We start from the raw sequence: 19,622 nt of genomic DNA, 5'->3' as shown, positions 1-19,622 counted from the left end.
AACACATCCCTAGGTAAAAAGGCAAATTCAGAAATCAGATTTTCTCACACTCGGGAAGAGAAACCCTAGTTTCTAGTTGTAAGTGAGCGAGGGAACAAAATAGCTCCTACTTCTTCAAGATTCCAGCAGCTTCTGATGAATCGAACAGCTAAAACAAAAAAAAACTAGACATCCTGGTCTGTGAGAGCTGACCACACCCAGCTAGGCTGCATCTATTATTCCAACTTTAAAAACCCAAGACATCACAAGTTGTTTGCATGACCACAGACAGCTTACCATCACTTGCTAAATCTCTCTCTTAAAAGAAACTAGGGAACAATACATCTCTGAATGCCACAGCATCATTCCAATACCTCCTAGAACGAATGTAGAGATGTTTTCTAATGCATTGAACTCTTGGATCTGTTTATTGTTTGCTGTGACGTAGTAACTGTAGTTTCTGATTTTTGAGATGAATCCTAACAATGAAATCAAATGCAGATTTTGAAGCTGATGATTGTGAAATATCACATATACATACATTTTAGGGTTGTTCATCATATGTAACTTTGTGTAAATTTGACTCACTGGTTGCACTCCCAATTCTAAGGCCAAAGTTGGTAGTTATTACAATTTTTCAGATTTAAGTACAAAAATTAGGCTAATATATCATGATCAGAATTCTATTTTTCTAATGGAATGTTAGAATGAAGGCCCAACTGTTTAATTGAACCTATCATTAATCTTGTGGTTGTGTATAAATTGGTTATAGTAATTGTCAGACAAAAAAAAAACAAATGCCAATTCAAAGGTAATGAGAAGCACTTTGAGATGTCTCAAAAATGTGGAAAGCATTTTATTAAATGCAAACATTCTAATCCTTCTTGTCCCTCACAACTACTTTTGAACAGATATCTTTCAGGATGCAGAATGATTCTTAAAGAAAAGATTTCTCCTCTTTTTCTGTGTAATAAAGAAACCCCCAAATATAGTTAAGATGTAAAAGAGCTAACAAATAAACATGAAAGAGCATCAATTTATGTCCTCTGCATGCTTGTTACAAGGTTTTATTGCAGTATGCAATATACCCATTAAAACTGAGCAGAAAGCAAAAGCAAACAAAGAGGCCTCTATCTAATAAATTAAAACAATAATGAGACATTAAAGGTCTTGTGTATATAAGCAAATTCACAGGGGAATGGAATTTAAAAATTGTACTTTATGAGCACACATATCTGTTTGATGACTTTTACAAATATTTCAAACTTGGTTATTATCATCTGTCAATTAATCATTGACTAGTGTGGCAGTAATAGTCACCATGATTCTAGAACGATGGTTTGAATGTTGCATTTTCCCATGTGAGACAATATTTCTAAATTGTCCAATCTGCTAACCTGCTTCATCAGCACTATGGATTTTCTTGGAACTGGACTGTTGTGAGAATATGTCTGATCCTGCTGTGGTATAAATTGTTGGTCCTGTACAAACAGTGCCAATGCTAGATAAATAATTGATTAATTTGATTAAACTATAACATACACACCAAGCCAATTTGTAAAGTAGCACATATTAGCCTGGATTTCTGCTCAATCTAGATAATAGTCTGATATGATTTATGCCTGTTTAGAAGTGAGATGCAAGACGACAAAAGGTTTACTCATTGAGCAACATAAACACAAATGTGGTCCCCTACAAGATGCACCATTGTTTTGGGGCTGAAAAGATTTCTACTACTGGATGTAGGTGATCGCTGAGCTAGAAGGTTTGCTTTCATCACCATACTAGGTAATATCATCAGTGAGCCTCTGGATCAAGCACTGGTGACATGACCCGCTTTCTATGTATGTGTTTTGGTTGCCTTGGGTTGGTGATGTCATTTCCTGTGGTGATGTCATTTCCTGTGGTGATGTCATTTCCTGTTCTTTTTCTCAGGGGGTGATAAATGGGATCCAAGTCAATGCGTTTGTTGATAGAGTTTCGGTTGGGCTTAGAAAAATGACTAAACAGCTTTGTTAAATTGCTGTTGTGCATCTTGTTGGCGGTACACATTCTTGCCACTACGTTGCAGGTGGTGGAGGAGCAAACATTGAAAATGGTGAATATAGTGTCATTGAAGTTGAGTGCTTTGTTCTGCAATATTTCTTGAGCTTCCTGGGTATTATTGGAGCTTTACTCATCCAGGCTTCTGACTTGTGCTCTGTAGATACTGGGAAGATATGGAGGAAACATACAGTGAGCTATTCATAGAACCAGAAAAACCCAGGGAAAAAAGTGCAGCACTACACCATTCAGCCATCAAGCTATTTTGCTGTTCAACATGATCATGACTGGAGGTCTTTCTCAACATCAGATTCCCACTCTCTCCTCATGCCCTTTGACAATTTTAGCTTCTAGAAATGTATTTCTTCTTTTAATGTATTCAGTGTCTTGGCCTCCACAGCCTTCTATGGTACAAAATTCTATAGGTTTAGCACCCACGGAATGAAGAAATTTCTCTTCATTTCACCCTGAAATGGCCTACCATGCTTTGTGAGACCATGATCTCTTCTTCTGGACACCCTGCCCAAGAGTAATCATTTTGCCATTCAGTCTGACCAGCCCTTTCAGAATTTTATACATTTTAATCCAATCCCCTCTTCTTCTGAACTTTAGAGAACATAAATCCAGTCAGTTCAATCTGTCCACATAGGAAATATTTCAGGAATTGGTTTGGTGAACCTTCATTGCACTTCCTCTGTGGCAAGTTATCTTTCCATCAGTGAGGAGACAAACCTACATACAGTACTCCAGGGGTGGTCTCACCAATGCCCTGTATAGCTGTAGTGAAACTTACTTGCTCATGAACTCAAACTTTCTCGCAATGAAGGCCAACATGTCATTTGCAATCCTAACTGCTTGTAATCCTTGCTTTCAATGGGTGGTATACCAGGACCAATAGGTCTATTTGTACATTAAACCCTTCCAATCTATGACCATTTAATTAATATTCTTCCATTCTATTTATCCTACCAAAATTACATTGCATCTTCCCTCTGCAACTAAATCCTTGATTCCTGACCTGCAGACTGTAATCTGTAAGGACAGACAACAACATCCCCACCACAATAATTCTCAAAACTAATGCCCTTCAAGGCTGCGTACTCAGCACCTTACTACACTCCTTTTGCATTCATGACTGTGTTCCCAATTCTAACTCCATTTATAAATTTGCTGATGAAACCACCTTAGTGTGTCAGATCTCAAATAACAGAGATAGGACAGATAAGAGATAGAAAGCTTAGTGGCATGGTGTAAAGACAACCACCTCTCTATCAAATATAAGCAAAATGAAAAAAACTGGTCATCAACTTCAGGAAGCAGAAGGGAGGACATGTCCCAGTCCGAATCAGTGGTGCTGAGGTGAAGATGGTCGAGACCTTCAAGTTCCAAGGGGTAAATACCACCAACAGTCTGTCCTGCTACTATAAAGAATGCACAACAATGCCTCTACTTCCCCAGAAGGCTAAGGAAACTCTACATGTCTACAATGACTCTAACAAGTTTTATAAATGCATCATAGAGAGCATTCTATCCAGATCATCACACTTGGTAAGCCAAGTGCTCTATCCAAGACTGCAAGAAATTACAGAGAGTTGTGAACACAGCCCAGTTTATCACAAAAAAAGCCTTCCATCCATTGACTCCATCTATACTTATTGTTGCCTCGAGAAAGCAGCCAATATACTCAAAAACCCCTGTCATCCAGTTATACTCTCTTCTTAAACTCTTCAATTGAGCAGAAGATACAAAAATCTGAAAACACATACCAACAGATTTAAGAACAGCTTCTTTCCTGCTCTTATCAGACTTAAAAATTGATCCCTCATATATTAGAGTTCATCTCTCTCTGCACCTTCTCTGCAGCTATAACAATATATTCTGCACTTTGTTCTATTACCTTGATGTACCAATGTACCTTGATATGAGTTTTCTATTTTGCACATAAAGCAATCCTTTTTGCTGTATCTTGGTAAATATGACAGTAATAAATCAAATCAAATCATACATATACCCACTCACTCAAATCACACTTTTTCTATTCTCCTCACCATTTATACTCCCAACTAGTTTAATTCAACTTGAAAACTCGGGATTTCTTATCCAAATCCTTGATATCTGTGGTGATAGCTGAGACCTGGCGCTAATTCCTATGGGACACCACTCGAAACTCCTCTGAAATTGACACATTTATTCTGACTTTGTTTCCTGAGTGCTTATCAATTCTCAGTTTATGTCAGTTGTTACTGCCAATCCTATGTACTTTGATTTTATACAGTAGTTTTTTCAGCTAGACTTTATCAAAATCTTTCTGAATCCAAATATACCATACTCAGGTGTTCTCTCTTATCTATTCTATTGGTTATTCATCAAAATGCTTCATTAGTTTTGTCAAACATAGTTTCCCTTTCATTAATCTGTGTTGACTTTGTATAATGCCATTGGTATTTTTAAGTGTCCTATTACTCTGTACTTTCTAATTGACTAGCATTTTCTCTGCTGGTGTAACTAATCTTTACTTCCTGGTTTTCTCCCTCCTTCCTTTCTTAAATAAAGCAGCTCCATTTGCAAATTTATGCTCATCTTCTATTTTCCTCTTTCAATCAACCTCTTGGTCTTCCTTTTCTATATTCTAAGCTGCTTCCAGTCCTCAGGCTTATTTTTAATAGCAACGTCATATGATATCCCTTTTGAACTAATAATATACTTAACTTCTTCTGTTAGCCATAGTTGGGCTGCTTTAACTGTTATGTTTTTTGGTTGAAAAGAAGAAATATTGCTGCTGCAATGTATGACTTTGTTCGCTAAATACTAAACTTTGCCTTTACTCTGTTTATGCCTTTTAATGATGTTACACTAGCTATCACATTGTTCAACAGGCTGACAAGAGAATGAATCTTCTAATGAATGTTATCACTTCATTGATGTACTGGGTCAGCGCTGAACCTCCAGAAGTGCATCCTTTTTGGATAAGAAAACATAAGGTCCTGTCTGTCCCCTACATAGGACATAAAAGATCCCATGGTACATGTCTATCATTTGTAATCAGGATTACATCACATGTGTCACAAGGAACCTGCCAGATACCAGCATAGGGACATCGACCCAAGATGCATTAGCAACCTGAAGAGCTGCATGCATCAGTAGACTGGTACTAGTGATGACAATATTGTTGTAGGAGTGGAGATTGGTTTGAATGGGACTGTATTCCCTAGGATTTAGAAGCATGAGAGGATATCTCAGTGGTGGAGGAAGCTTGAGGGGCGAAAGCAAGAACTGCAGCTGCTGGTGAGTCAGTGTTGAAAAGTATAGCATTGGAAAAGCACAGCAGGCCAAGCAGCAGAGTCAACATTTTGGGCAGAACCTTTCATCACTAAATAGCCTATTGCTATTCCTATTTCTTATAGTCTTATTATCTGGTTGGAATGTATAAAATTTTAACAGGGCTAGAAAGGTTGAATGATGAAAGATGCTTCCCTTGGTTAGAGTCTAGAACTGGGGCTCTCAGACTCAGGATAAAGTGTGGACCACTTAGTATTTAAATGTGGAAACATTTCTTCACTTAGATGGGAATTTCTTCACTCATGGAATTTGCTCCCACAGAAGGCTTGGAGGCCAACTCACTGCGTATCTTTGAGAAAGAGTTTGATAAACCTCTGGATATTTAAGGGGTATCAAAAGAGGGATAATAGCAATGAGATAGAGGATCAGCCACGATCATATTGAATTGCAAAGCAGAATTGAAGGGCTGAATGGTCTACTCCTGAACATAGTTTCTATGTTTCCATCCAAGGTAATAGGGTCTGAGTTGGAAATTGATGATGACATTGAGATTTTGATGGTTTTTGAATTAGGAGACATTATCTGTCCACTGCAAAGTCTGGAGATACAAATCTCAGAAAATCTACAGAAAATAAAAAAAATCTTTCCAGGATACCTTGGTCTTTGTGAACTGCAGTGATTTAAAACTTTGTAGATATTACAGTGGTTTTAGAGATTACAGTCACCTCCTCAACTCAATGTCATTTGCCCTATATTCTTGGGGAACATCTTGAAAATATAACTGAGGCTTTGTAGCGGAGTCATAGAGTCATCTAGGATGGAAACAGACCCTTCTGTCCACTTGTCCATGCTGATCAGACATCCCAATCTGATCTAGTCCCTTTTGCCAGTATTTGGCCCCTATCCTTCTAAACCTTTCCTATTCACTCATCCAGATGCCTTTTAGCTGTTGTAATTGTGCCAACCTCCACCACTTCCTCTGGCTGCTCATTCCATACATGCACCAACCTCTGCAAGAACAAGTTCCCCCTCAGGTCCTCTTTTAAATTTTTCCCTTCTCACCTTAAACCTATGCCCTCTAGTTTTGGACTTCCCCACTCCATGGAAAAAGACCTTGGCTAGCTACTCTTTCCATGCTCCTCATGGAGAACTCCTGAAGAAAGCTTTATTTGCACCATTTGTGCTCAATAGAAGGTTGGGGTGGCAGATTACAGAAACCAGTCTCTTCTAGCCTTATGGTTCAATATCATTGTATTAGTTGTTAGCGTTTGGGATTCTTTGATCTCGACTGGCCATCACAATATCATACTCTTCCAATGATTTTCATTCATGCTTTAGAAAAACTTATTAGTTTACTTATCAGTAGGATTGGTCCATTAAACCAAAGCCAATGGATTTGTGTTACAGATAACCTTTAATGATAACCTTTAAAGAATTACTATGATGTATCATCATTAATAGTGAAAGATCTTATCAAGATATTGTCATTTATTAAACAACAGTACTACTGCTCATTTCTGTCGCTTTTCTGATAAATAGCTGAGGATTTGCTTTGCAAATTCTGAGTTTTTATTTTGATCTTACAATGTCTATTCCTTGACTATGCTGGCCATTATTTTGCTATTGGATTTCTTATGTATTCATACATATTGCAAAAGATTCAGCTCCCAGACGACGGGTTCTTGTTATATTGCACTGCAATGCCAATAGAGTGAAATAGTATTTTGAGCCTGTCATGATGTCTATACAACATATAAATCATTTCTCCCATGCCCTGTTCCAGAAACATTTCTGTGAATCGCTTTGTATTGTTATAATTTAAATTATGGAAAGACTCCAACTTTCAGGGCTTCTTTATCACACCGAGTCTATCCAAATTACCAGACTGTGAAATTCATTAAGACTCAAATATGGTGTGGGGTTGGCGATGCATGATTAACCTTTGCTCACTGTGTTCAATGTAGGCAGAACAAATGTCTCTTGGTCTGCTCATTTAAATGATTGTAGCATCTCGGCAGTGCTGAGGTGACTGCAAATCTGAACAGGTTTTATATGAGGGACCATCACCACTTAAAGCGAGCATGCACTAGTTAAAGGGAAGCTGTTCCAATAATGTGCAGATAGTCTTGTTGTAAAGGTTCAGGGGTAAGGAGATATCAACTATCCACAGGAGGTGCAGGAAGCTGTGATACTCCCAGACTATACATAGATTTGTTGTCAGAATTGCTTGTCTTGTGGTAATCTATATCCACCCCTGTGCCAGTGCCTGATTTTGCCCCTGTTTCAGCTCATCGTCTGTTGAAATTCTCATTCAATCCTTTGTTAATGGCACGCCAGTGCTCAGCTGGCTGTCTTCACAGGTTTTATAGGCAAAAAAAAAATGAGTGCGCATAAATATCTTTTTAGACTGATCGTTGGTAGGCCATGATTTTTCCCAAATGTCCATTGCTTCTTTATAAATGACTTGAAAGAGTTCATGTTTGGCTCCCCTCCTTCTTTTCCATAAAATCATAACATGTAGGTGCAGAGGTAGGCCGTTTGGCCCATCAAGACTGTTGCACCATTCAATTAGATCATGGCTGATAATCCTCAACTTGACTTTCCTACCTTTTTCCCATAATCCTTGATCCTATTACTGATTTAAAAAGCTAGAAGAAAGTGAGGACTGCAGAAACTGGAGAGTCAGAGTCAAAAAGTGTGGCTCTGGAAAAGCACAACAGGTCAGGCAGTATCTGAGGAGCCGGAGAATCGACATTTCGGGCATAAGACCTTCATCAGAAATGCTATCCGAAACATTGAATCTCCTGTTCCTCAGATGCTGCCTTACCTGCTGTGCTTTTCCAGTGCCACACTGATTTAAAAATATGCCTATCTCAGCCTTTTACCAACATCAGCTTCCCCTTCCTTAGTAAATACCAATCAAAGTATTAATTAAGTATGCTAGATTCTCCTTGTGCCTCTAGATATGTTATTATTTGTGTTCTTTATAGGGCCCATTCACCACCTCCTACTTGCTTACTACAAAAATACTGGAAGACATTTGTTGGGTTCCTTTTTCTATTGGCTGCCATTCTGTTCTCATCTTTTCCAGGCTAATCTTTTATTGTCATTTTCTCTCTCAATCTGTTCTGAAGAAAAGTAATTTGACCCAAAGCATTAATTCTGATTTCTCTTACCAGATGCTGCCAGACCTGATGAGATTTTCCAGCAATTTCTGTTTTTGAACCTGCCTAGTCACGCCCAGTTTGGGGTCCAGCAGAGCCACCCAGCTCCTGACCTTATTACAGCCTTGGTTCAAACTTGGACAAAAGAGCTGAATTCTAGTGGTAAGGTGAGTGTGATAGCCTTTGACCTACAAGCCCTCATTTGAACGAGTGTGGCATCAAGGAGTACTAACAAAACTGGAATCAATGGGTACCAGAGAGCAAACTCATACCTGGCATATAGAGAGATGGTTGTGGTTGTTGGCGGTCAGTCATCTCAGCTCCAGGTCTTCTCTGCAGGAGTTCCTCAGGGTAATGTTCCAGGCTCAATCATCTTCAGTTGCTTCATCAATGACTTTCCCACCATCATAAGATCAGAAATGGAGATGCTTGCCCAAAGTTCAGGATCATCAAAGACTCCTCAGATCCTGAAGCAGTCAATGTTCAAATGAATCTCTCCCCATCTCCTGTAGTTCCACAAATAGATGACCTCGTTGATTTATAAGGAGCCCTATTCCCTCCCCAGTTGGTTTTTTTGCTCTTCGTTGACTTGTAGAATCTCTTCTGGATTATCCTTAACCTTATCTGCCAAGGCTGTCTCATATCCTTTTTTTGTCCTCTGGATTTCCCTCTTAAGAATATCCCTACACCCCTCTCACTCTTCAGGAGATTCACTTGATCTTAGTTGTCTATATCTAATAGATGACACTTATTCTTGACCAGAGCCTCAATATCATTATTCATCCATTGTTCCCTACTCTTACCAGCTTTACCCTTCATGCTAACAGGAACAGAATGCCTCTGAACTCTTGTTATTTCACTTTTGAAAGCCTCCTACTTGCCAGTCTCCTCCAACTTTGGATAATTTCTGTCTCACACCATCACAACTTGCCTTACTCCAAATTAGAACTTTTATACAAGGACTATCCTTTTCCATGACTATTTTAAAACTAAGATAATTATAGATCATTGGTCCCAGAGTGCTCTCCCATTAACACTTCAGTAACGTGCCCTACCTTGTTTCCCATGAGAAGTTCAAGTTTTGCTCCTTTTGATAAAGAAAATTTTCTTGAATAGATTTAACAAATTCCTGACCATCCAAGCCCTTAACACTATATCAGTCCCTCTCAATGTTTTGAAAGTTAAAGCCCCAACGATTACAACTCTTACATTTGTCTGAAATCTCTACATATTTGCTCCTCAATTTATTTCTGATTATTAGAGGGACTATCATGCAATACATTAAAGTGATCATTCCCATATTATTTCTGAGTTCCACCTAAATAGCTTCACTGGATGATCCCTCAGAAATATCCTCTCTAATATACTAGTAATATTTTCCTTCATCAAAAATGCCACTCTCCCTCCGCTCTTGACTTCCTTTCTACCCTTCCCTGCATCCAAAGCCTGGAACACTGAGCTGCCAGTCCTGCCTCTCCCTCAGTCATCTTTCTGTATTAGCTATAATGTACCAGCCCCATGTTCCAGCGCAAGTTCTAAGTTTATATGTCTACTTTAACACCCCTTGCATCGAAATAAATGTAGTTTAATTCTTTAGGTTTAAATTGTTCTCTGACTTGCTCCTGCCAGCCTTTTCTAATTAACTTGCTCTTTTTAAATTCAGAACCATTCTCATCTGTCTTTCTATTCTCACTATTACTGAGGACTCACCCCCCAATAGTTTAAAGCCACCTCAATAGCACTAACAAATCTCCCTGCCAGGATATTGGTCCCCCTCCAGTTCAGGTGGAACCCATCCCTTTTGAACAGGTCTTTTCTACCCCAGAAGAGATCCCAATGATCCAAAAATCTGAATCCTCTCCATTGTACTGTCTCCTCAGTCACTGATTTATCTGCCCTATCTTCTTATTCCTACTCTCACTAGGATGTGGCACCAGGTGTAATCCAGATATTATTACTTTTGAGGCTCTGCTTTTTAACCTCCCACCTAACTTGCTATATTCAGTCTGCAAAGCCTCAACCCTTTCCCCAACTATGTTGTTCTTACCAATCTGTACAACAACTTCTGGCTTCTCACTCTTCTCTTTGACAATGTGCTGCAAAAGCTTCAAGACATCCTTGACCTTGGTATCAGGGAGGCAACATGCCATCCTGAATTCACGTCCTGCCTGCAGAATCTCCTGTCTGTGCCCCTGAATGGAGAGTCCCTGATAACAATTGTTCTTATGAATCTTGACAAACCCTGCTGAACATAAGATTCATCTTGGTGCGCAAGATCTGGCTGTCGCTTCTCTTCTTCGTTGAGAGACTATTCCCCTCAACAGTACCCAAAACAGTAGAGAGGAATAGCCACAGGAATTAGAGGTGATCTCATTGAAATTACAAAATACTTTCATGGGACAGATAGCACAGATACAGGTAAGATGTTTCCCTTGAATGAGAAGTCTAGAACTAGGGACAGAATTTAATAATAAGGTGGATGCCACTTAGAATTTTCTTTTTACTCAGAGGGTTATGAATCTCTGCAATTCTCATCCACAGAGGGCTATGCCACCTCAGCCTCTGAGTATGTTTATGATAGAGATTATTGAATGCATGATTACCAGTGGAGTACAGGATTATGGGGACGGGTATGGTAAAAGGCATTGAAATGTTTGATCAGTCTTGATTATATTAATTTGGTAGAATAAATTTGATGGGCTGAATGGCTTACTTCTGTTCCTATGTTCTTAATTCAATTTTCACATACTGTTTGTTCTGGTAATATTCTCAGAAAGTTGGATGAAGTTAAGGAATATTCTGGGCACTCATACAAAACTGGAACATTATTCTTATGCTTCAACATTTGCTACTTGTTTGTTGCTCTCTTTGGTTCTGTATAATCTGCAAGGTCTCATCAAGCTCAATTGTCTTTTGATGATCAAATGATCATTATGACTGCCTTGTTTTGTTGATATTATTGATGGTGCTGTAACTTAATGCAGTGATCTTTCATCAGAACTGTTGTGGCAGAAACTTGCTTACTGTCGCAGTATGTGAAGATTCCGCTGATACACTTGAAGAAAATCAGAGGGACCTTGGTGTACTTTACCATTGACACGAGAGTCTTACTGCAGAATTTTGTCTTTGAAATGCTGAAAAGGGACCTGACAGTGGCATTTTGTATGTTCACCCCCTTCGAAAGAAATCACCTCAAACTCTTCAAATCTGGCAGGTAGATGTTCATGCTGAAGCTGATCAAACTCTTGGAAAAGCTTCTTGACTTGAAGAGGATAATCCATGGTTCTTGATATGAAACATCTATTATTTTGAAAAATTAGAGCAATTGGCTCAGCTTGTAATTTGATAAATTTCTGTTGTTGTGAAAGGTCTGGACATGGCATACAATATTCACAGAGATGCTCGATGAGTTGATGAATTAAGTGGTCACTGTTGATCTATCTGCAGGGGAAGGTAGAGGATATCGTGATCTGCTTACACAGTCTGCACAAGCTTTGCAGGCTGTAATTATATTATCTTTGGGCCGACAGCACAGAAGACAAATGGAGCAGAGGCTGAAGAGGGGAGACTTGGCACAGAGGGAAGAGGAGATTTCTTCACATAAGACCCTAACCAGCATGGGTTTTCAGATAGTACGTCTATGTCACCCATCTCAGTTAAGATAATACCTGAGATTCATCAAAGAGGTGGTGACAAAATATGCCATTGATTTCATCAGGACATCAGTCCCCTCCATGCAGTGTAAAATCAGTACTGCCAATGGTTGTCAAGATTATTGTCTACCTGACTGAATGCTTCCAGGTGAGAACAGGTGTAATCATGATCATACCTCATCAATATATCTAGAAGATGATGGAGGCCCTGTATAATTTAGTTATATGACTATTCTGATGAAAAGTCACAGACATGATTGTTTGCTCAGTGTCTCTCTCCACAGATGCTGCCTGACCTTCTGAATATTTCCAACATTTCTTTTTGTTAATCATTGCAGACTTCCATCAACTGCAGTATTTTGCTTGAGGTCACTGTTCTGTCTAATCAGGGAGAGCAGAATTAAGTTGGGGAGGGTCTCCAGCAGTTTAGCAGAATGCTCAATAGAGCACGGAGTCAGACTGCATGCAGACAGGCCTCCCAGCTCAACAGAGAGAAATTATTCCAGTTCATTCATGTGTAGTTGTTGTGCAATCATGCCCTGAGTCACATCACAGAATGCTGAATATCCTGAAAGTGGACACACCTTCAGCCTGAGGCACTCTGATTTCAACCGGAAATGTGGCCTCAAGCATATCTACCCAAGTCTCAGTTTATCACCTTGGGTTGATTGCTGTCAAAGTCTGATTTTGTTGAATTAGAAGCAGTCAGCTGAATCTTACATTTTTTGGTTAAGTGTTAGCTTCATTGAGTTTCAAGGAGGTTCTCACTTTGTGGCCTATCAAAACCTCTCGCGGTTTCTTACCAAACCCACCTCATGAACTACCTACTCTGTACCTATAGCATCCCCGTACCTGACTCTAGCCCCATTCCTCTATTCCATTAACAGATGTTAGCAGAAGTGCTAACCTATACTATAATTGAGCTATGGGTTCAGAACAATAAAAGGGACAACTCTATGCCAATATTTCCTTGCGTCACTGCATTGCATCTGATGAAGATGATACCAAGTCGTTACATGGATCATTATAATTTTTATTATTATGAGCAATTGAAGATGGGTTGAATGGCTTCACTCTCTTCCTTCACCTCATTGAACACAATGAATTTTATTTTCTTTGAAAGAGGCATACACCTTATTTCAGTGAAAATTTAAATGTTTATTAGCTGTGATCATGAAAGAACCAAACTTTTTTTTTGAGTTTAACATTATTATGCTGTGGTAACATTATTATGCTGGGTGTAAACACAATAATAAAATACACACTGAATCCTGATACACACACACACAAAACACACACACACACACACACACACACGAATAAGCAAAACTGGAATTCATAAAATATTAAATCGATACAATCAATAGTTTGGCAACTCCACTGGCTCCAGGCTGAATTTGATATTTTCAATGTTTCTGATTTAAAGATGTAGTTGACTGGGTTTGTTATTTTCCTGGAAACAAAGCTGTGCAATTGAGTTCCTCCTTCCGAATCTCTGACCGCGGCATCAAGAGAGATTCCAACAAGAGCAGACAGGACTCAAGACTTAGCAACTAGATGGATAGTGAGCAAGACAGGAAGACCCCGATTAGATCTTCCATTGTGTTTCTCATCCATTCGGCAAAGATCATCCTTCTCCGACTGCTGTGGTCAAGGAAAAATGTTAAAGATTACACTAGATCAAAGGAAGATGTTTAAAAGAAGGCCAGAAATAATGGGAAACAATTTAGAGCCCTCAGAGGAGGCCCAAGAAATTTCTCAGAAAAGGGGTAGGAGAAGGTGAATGCAAGCTAGTGAGGAATATAAAGATGGATTGTGAAAGTTCCGAACTGTACGTGAAAAGAAAAAAAAGAATAGGAAGATGAATATAAGCCCATTGCAAGTGAGGTCAAGAAAGTTTATCTTGGAGAACAGGGAAATGATACAGAAACTGAACAGTTAATTTACATCTACCTTCATAGAAGAAGGTCCAAAGCTCCCTGGAATGGAAGTATTATTAAGGAATAGGGGCTGAGGAAACTGAGCTCGTGTTCTCCAGAGTTTCAAAGACTGAGATTTATGGATTCTGCTGACAGCAGCACCAAGATCCTTATAGAACTGTTTTTTTACTTTCACCTCCATGGTGGAGCACAGTGTTGGAATATAGATATACATGAGGTTAACTGGCCCCACCTGAGTTGAGAGAGGAAATGGAAAGAAAATGTTTTGAACCATTTGTGAAGTGTTCTATCAGCAATAATAACAAGTTCCTTACAGTATAGCCAATATCTTGCTGATGCATTTCTCTGAATGCTTTCCCTGCCAGATGAATGTGTAAAGTTTTTCATTCAGTGATCTGCTGTCAGCAAGATTGGTCTTTTGTCGGGAATCTAAGCCAATGTTCAGTTTATCAAGTTGATTATAACTGCCTTGCATGTATGCATGTGATCTATATCAGTCTGTTGACTTGTAAGCAGTCTGAAACAGCAGATTTACTGCAATGCTCTGTATTGTACATTGTGACATCTATCTGAATATTGCCATATACAAACATACATATGGGTTAGGAGCAGGAGCATTATTTGGCTCCTCAAGCTTGCTCCACCAATTAATAAGAACATAGCTTTGTTCTCAACTCTACATTCCCTCATATCTCTGATGGTCTTTGACTTCCTTGTTAATCGAAAATCTGCTCTGCCTTAAAAATATTCAATGACTTTGCCTCTGCTTCTCTTCAGGGAAGAAAGCTTGAAAGACACATGATTCTCCTCATCTCAATCCTAAAAGGAAGACTACTTACTTTTAAAATATGTCCCTGCTAATCTATCTGACAAGGTAAAACATTCATTCAAGGTTCATCTTGTCAACTGTTCTCAGGACGTCCAAGTTTCAATACGGTCACTCCCCATTCTTCTAAACTCCAATGGGTATTGACTCTTTCACATGTTTCACATAAAGTAATTCCAACATGTCCCATATATCAATCAAGTGGATATTCTGTGAATTGCTTTGAGTGTATTAATAACCTTTGTTAGGTCATTAACAGTCAATGCAGGTGGTCAATCCATGTCATATTTTATAATTTCCATTTTGTAAATAGAACCAGTCTGACTCAAGATTAGGATACAGAACTCTAACTTCACACCTTTAATGAATTGTCTGAGCTGAGATGTCACTTTCTTTATAAAACATTATCTCGAGAATGTGACTTAAAAGAAGTTCTAGGATTTACATATTAATGAACCAAAATCTGCAACCCACTCTAAAAGATTAAAGAACTAACAGCAATCTAGGTTTGTTCAACATATTGCAACAGTTGCATGACACTGTAATCTTTTGTTATAAATTCTGTGCGTTATGATCCTGCTCCAAAGCTAGCTAATGAAGGAGCAGCACTCTGAAAGCTAGTATTTCTAAATAAACCTGTCGGACTATAAACTGGAGTTGTGTGATTTTTAACTTCATAAAAGTCAAGAGCCTTTAAATGTCTACCCAATCTATGCGATCAGATGCTGAAGATGACCAGACCACTGATATACAAAGTGAGCTGACATTCTGCATGTGAAAATCAAAGAATGTAGTTGGATGTGAATGACAAGAGAAGACTTTTTCACTGTCCAGATTTAATGCTCAGAGAATGTAGGGGCAGCAAAACCTATATGTTGGACATGGATACCTGTGCAGATGCAAACATCATTGTGTCCTGAAAGACATGTGCTCACAGAAGTGGCAAGTGATAACTTGACAAGCAAACAGCAAATCCATAGTGTAAATTGGTTTATAGATTCCATTTCTGAGATCGTCTACACCCAAGTGTCATTACAAAAATCCACCCTCGTCACCACAGATGTTTTGTACTGTGGACATCATGGTTCCAATGACTCAAGGCATATCAAGATATAAGGATCTGTCCTTGGTCACCATCCATTGTATGATCAAGACAGTGATGAGGGCAACAGACCACCAGGAGTCCCATTTGAAACTCTAGGAAAGAATCAACACTCAATAGGCTGCACAACGCTGTTTGAACTAAATGCACAAAATGCAACTAATGCACTGTGGAATACAATGCAGAATTGCTTTTCAGCAGATAAGTGAAGGCAAAGGTCTGAGTCATCACCCTCAGAAGTATGTGATGTTTTATTCAATGCACAGGAATGTTGACAGGGACTCAAGGCACACAAATAAGTAATTACTCAAACTGAGGTGTGGACAAAACATTTAAGTTTAACATCCACTGAGGACACCTGGAATCCAGCAGAAATGATCAGCAAATCCCCAGATCTAAGATGATAAGACCATAAAGAACATAAGAACAGGGATAACCATCTGGTCCTTCAAGCCTGTGCTCTTACTCAGTAGGATGATGGCTAATCCAACTTTCCTCATATCCACTTTCTGGTGGTTTGCCTGTAACATTTCATTTCCACAACTTTACTTTTTATCCATTGTGATTAAGAACATATCTATTTCAGTCTTAAATATACACAAGGACCCAGCCCTCACAGCTCTCTGTGGCAAGGAGTTCCAGAGACTCACAATCCTCAGAAGAAATTCCTCCTCATCTCAATCTTAAATTGGTACCTCTTTACTCTGATTATATGCCCTCTGGTCCTAGACTCTCCCATGAGGGGAAACATTTCCCAATATTTACCTTGTCAAGCCCCTTTAAGAATTCTGTGTGTTTTAATGATGTTACTTCTCATTCTTCAAAATCCAGTGAGTAGAATCCCATCTTGTTTAGACTTTGTTCATAAGACACTCTTTCCATACCAGAGTTCATCCTAGTGAACCTTCTCTGAACTGTCTCTTATTTAAAGAAATTATATTTCTTTAAATAAGAGGGCCAAAACTGTTCACAGTTTTTCAGATCATATCAGGTTTGAACTCCAAATGGGATGCCATTGTGTGTAAATCAGAACAATACCACAATCAAAAACATAATGTCATCCTATCACAACTAGAATACTGTCTAAGGTGCATCTCCAACATTAAAGTTCCATAATCAGGCATCTGAAAACCTACAGCAGCCTCCAGCAGATCCACAGCAATTAAAGCTGATGATTAAGAACATAAGAATGTAAGAACTAGGAGCAGGAGTAGGCCATCTGACCCATCGACATCAGATTGCCTTTAATCTCCATTTAAGAATTTTTTTTATTAGGGCTTTAATCCCTTAATCTTCAACTCTCTCATGGTACCCACACGACAGTGGTGCTACACAATCCAAAACTGGGGTTGTGGTTTCTGAGTGTCAGGCCAGGTCAATGTACCAGTAGCTTGCACACTATATGTCTGAGAGCCAAATGTCCTCTGAGTTTCACTCAGTTCCCAGCTTTATGCTGCAGTTGTGGGTCAGTTTGCCCATGTCATCACACTCAGGCGTGACATATGACTTGCTGGTGGAGAGGTTGATGGATTTTATTAATTGCCACATGTACCTAAGTACAGTGAAAAGCTTTGTTTACGAGCAGTACAGGCAATCACAGTAAGCAAGGATGTACAGATCAAAAGATTTACACAAAGGCAAACAGGTATCATCGCACAGGGCGTACAAGGGAGAGCAACGTTAGCAAGGTCAGCATTATTTGAGGCTAGAGAGTCCATTCAATAGTCTAATAGCGGCTGGGAAAAAGCTGTCCCTGAACTTACTAGTGTGTGTGTGTTCAGGCTTCTGTATCTTCTGCCTGATGGAAGAGGTTATAGAAGATCATTCCTGGGATGCGTCGGGTCTTTCTTGATATGGCAGCCTTTTTGAGGCAGCGAGCCGTGTAAGTGGTTGTGTGTTATATACAGTTCATTTTTTACCCCACATTACTTCTACCCAGTGATTTGGATTGAGAATGAGAATTAAACTAATACTCAAAAAAGGAAAGCATACTAATTCTCTTCATTCACATATTAAATATTGAAATATTAGACACAGTTTTAAATGGATCTTGAAAAAGAAGATCCTCTCACTGGGATTTAAAAGATCTCATGGCACTAGTGTCAGAAGCTGAAGTTTATCCTTCTTCAAATTTGCCATGACCAGAATATCTGATGATTATCAGATTGCTGTTTCTGGGAGACTGCTGTGTGCCAATTACTGTTGTCTTTCCTACAGTACTTCATTGATCGTAACATGCTTTGGGATTTTTGGTAGTTTTGAAAGGTGCTATGTACGTTCAATTTTAATTAACACAAACAATTACAAGGAGATACTCTGTTGGATTTGGAGATAAAAAATGTTTTCCCATTTTACAGATATTGTGCACTGCACAGATGAGAAGATCTAGTAGCTGTGATTTTGCAAGTGTCAAACTCAGTATTAAAGATATATCCAACAGTGCCTACTGTTACTGCAACTTCTTCCTTCTTATTGTCAATATGAAACAAATGATGTTCACAGCACATATCTCAAAGGGCTTGTTCCTTGTTTTCCCTGCGTGCTGAAACTGCGCATTTTTGAAAGTATATCAATTTCAGGACAGGCCGTAGACAATTCCATCTTCTAATTTACCCTTGCTGACATGCATTGATCTGTGTGTGACAAGAGCTGACGGTTTCTGCAAAGCTCTGTTGTTTACTAATATTTAACAGCTCTGCACCACACTGCGCAAAGGCTTAGGGATAAAGTAACAAGAGGTCTTACAGTGGGTCATCTGAGTTTTCAGTATCACTAAGAAACAGAAAGAACATTGTCGAAACAGAAAGAACATTATCAGCTGAAATAAATTCTGACTGTTCGACGATAAGACACTGGAGCAGAAGGAGGCCATTCAGCACATTGAGTCTGCTCCTCCTTTCACTAAGATCATGGCTGATCTGATAAACTAGTAGAAAGTGAGGACTACAGATGCTGGAGATCAGAGTCAAGAGTGTGGTGCTGGAAAAGCATAGCAGGTCAAGCAGCATCCGAGGAGCAGGAGAATCGACGTTTTGGGCATAAGCCCTTCATCAGGAATGAAGCTTGTGGGCCGGGGGCTGAGAGAATAATGGGAGGAGGGTGTAACGAGGGGGATGGTACTCTCCCTAAAGGCGAAAGTGAGGACTGCAGATGCTGGAGATTAGAGTTGAGAGAATGCTGCTGGAAAAGCACAGCAGGTCAGACAGCATCAGAGGAGCAGGAGAATCAATGTTTCTGGCAAAAGCCCTTTCTGGAAATTCCTGATGAAGGGCTTTTGCCCAAAACATCAACTGTCCTGCTCCTTGGATGCTGCCTGACCTGCTGTGCTTTTCTGATTCAATAATCCTCAACTCCAATTTCCTAATTTTTCCTGTAATTTCCTTGATTCCTTCACTAATTAAAAATGTCAATCTCAACCATAAAATACGTAACAATCTAGTACTAGCAGCCTTCTGCAATAAAGAATTCCACAATTACATTCCCCCTCTGAGAGAAGGAATTCCTCTTCATGCCTGTCTTAAAAGGGCAATTCCTTGTTCTGAGATAATGCCCTCTGGTCTTGGATTCTCCTCCAAGGGGAAACAATCTTTCTGCATCTTCCCTGTTAAGTCCTCTAAGTATCTTGTATGTTTCAAT

Source organism: Chiloscyllium punctatum, chromosome 20 (genome assembly GCF_047496795.1).
Source record: "Chiloscyllium punctatum isolate Juve2018m chromosome 20, sChiPun1.3, whole genome shotgun sequence".
In the NCBI taxonomy this organism is placed as follows: Eukaryota; Metazoa; Chordata; class Chondrichthyes; order Orectolobiformes; family Hemiscylliidae; genus Chiloscyllium; species Chiloscyllium punctatum.
Note: the sequence above shows the minus strand (reverse complement) of the source record.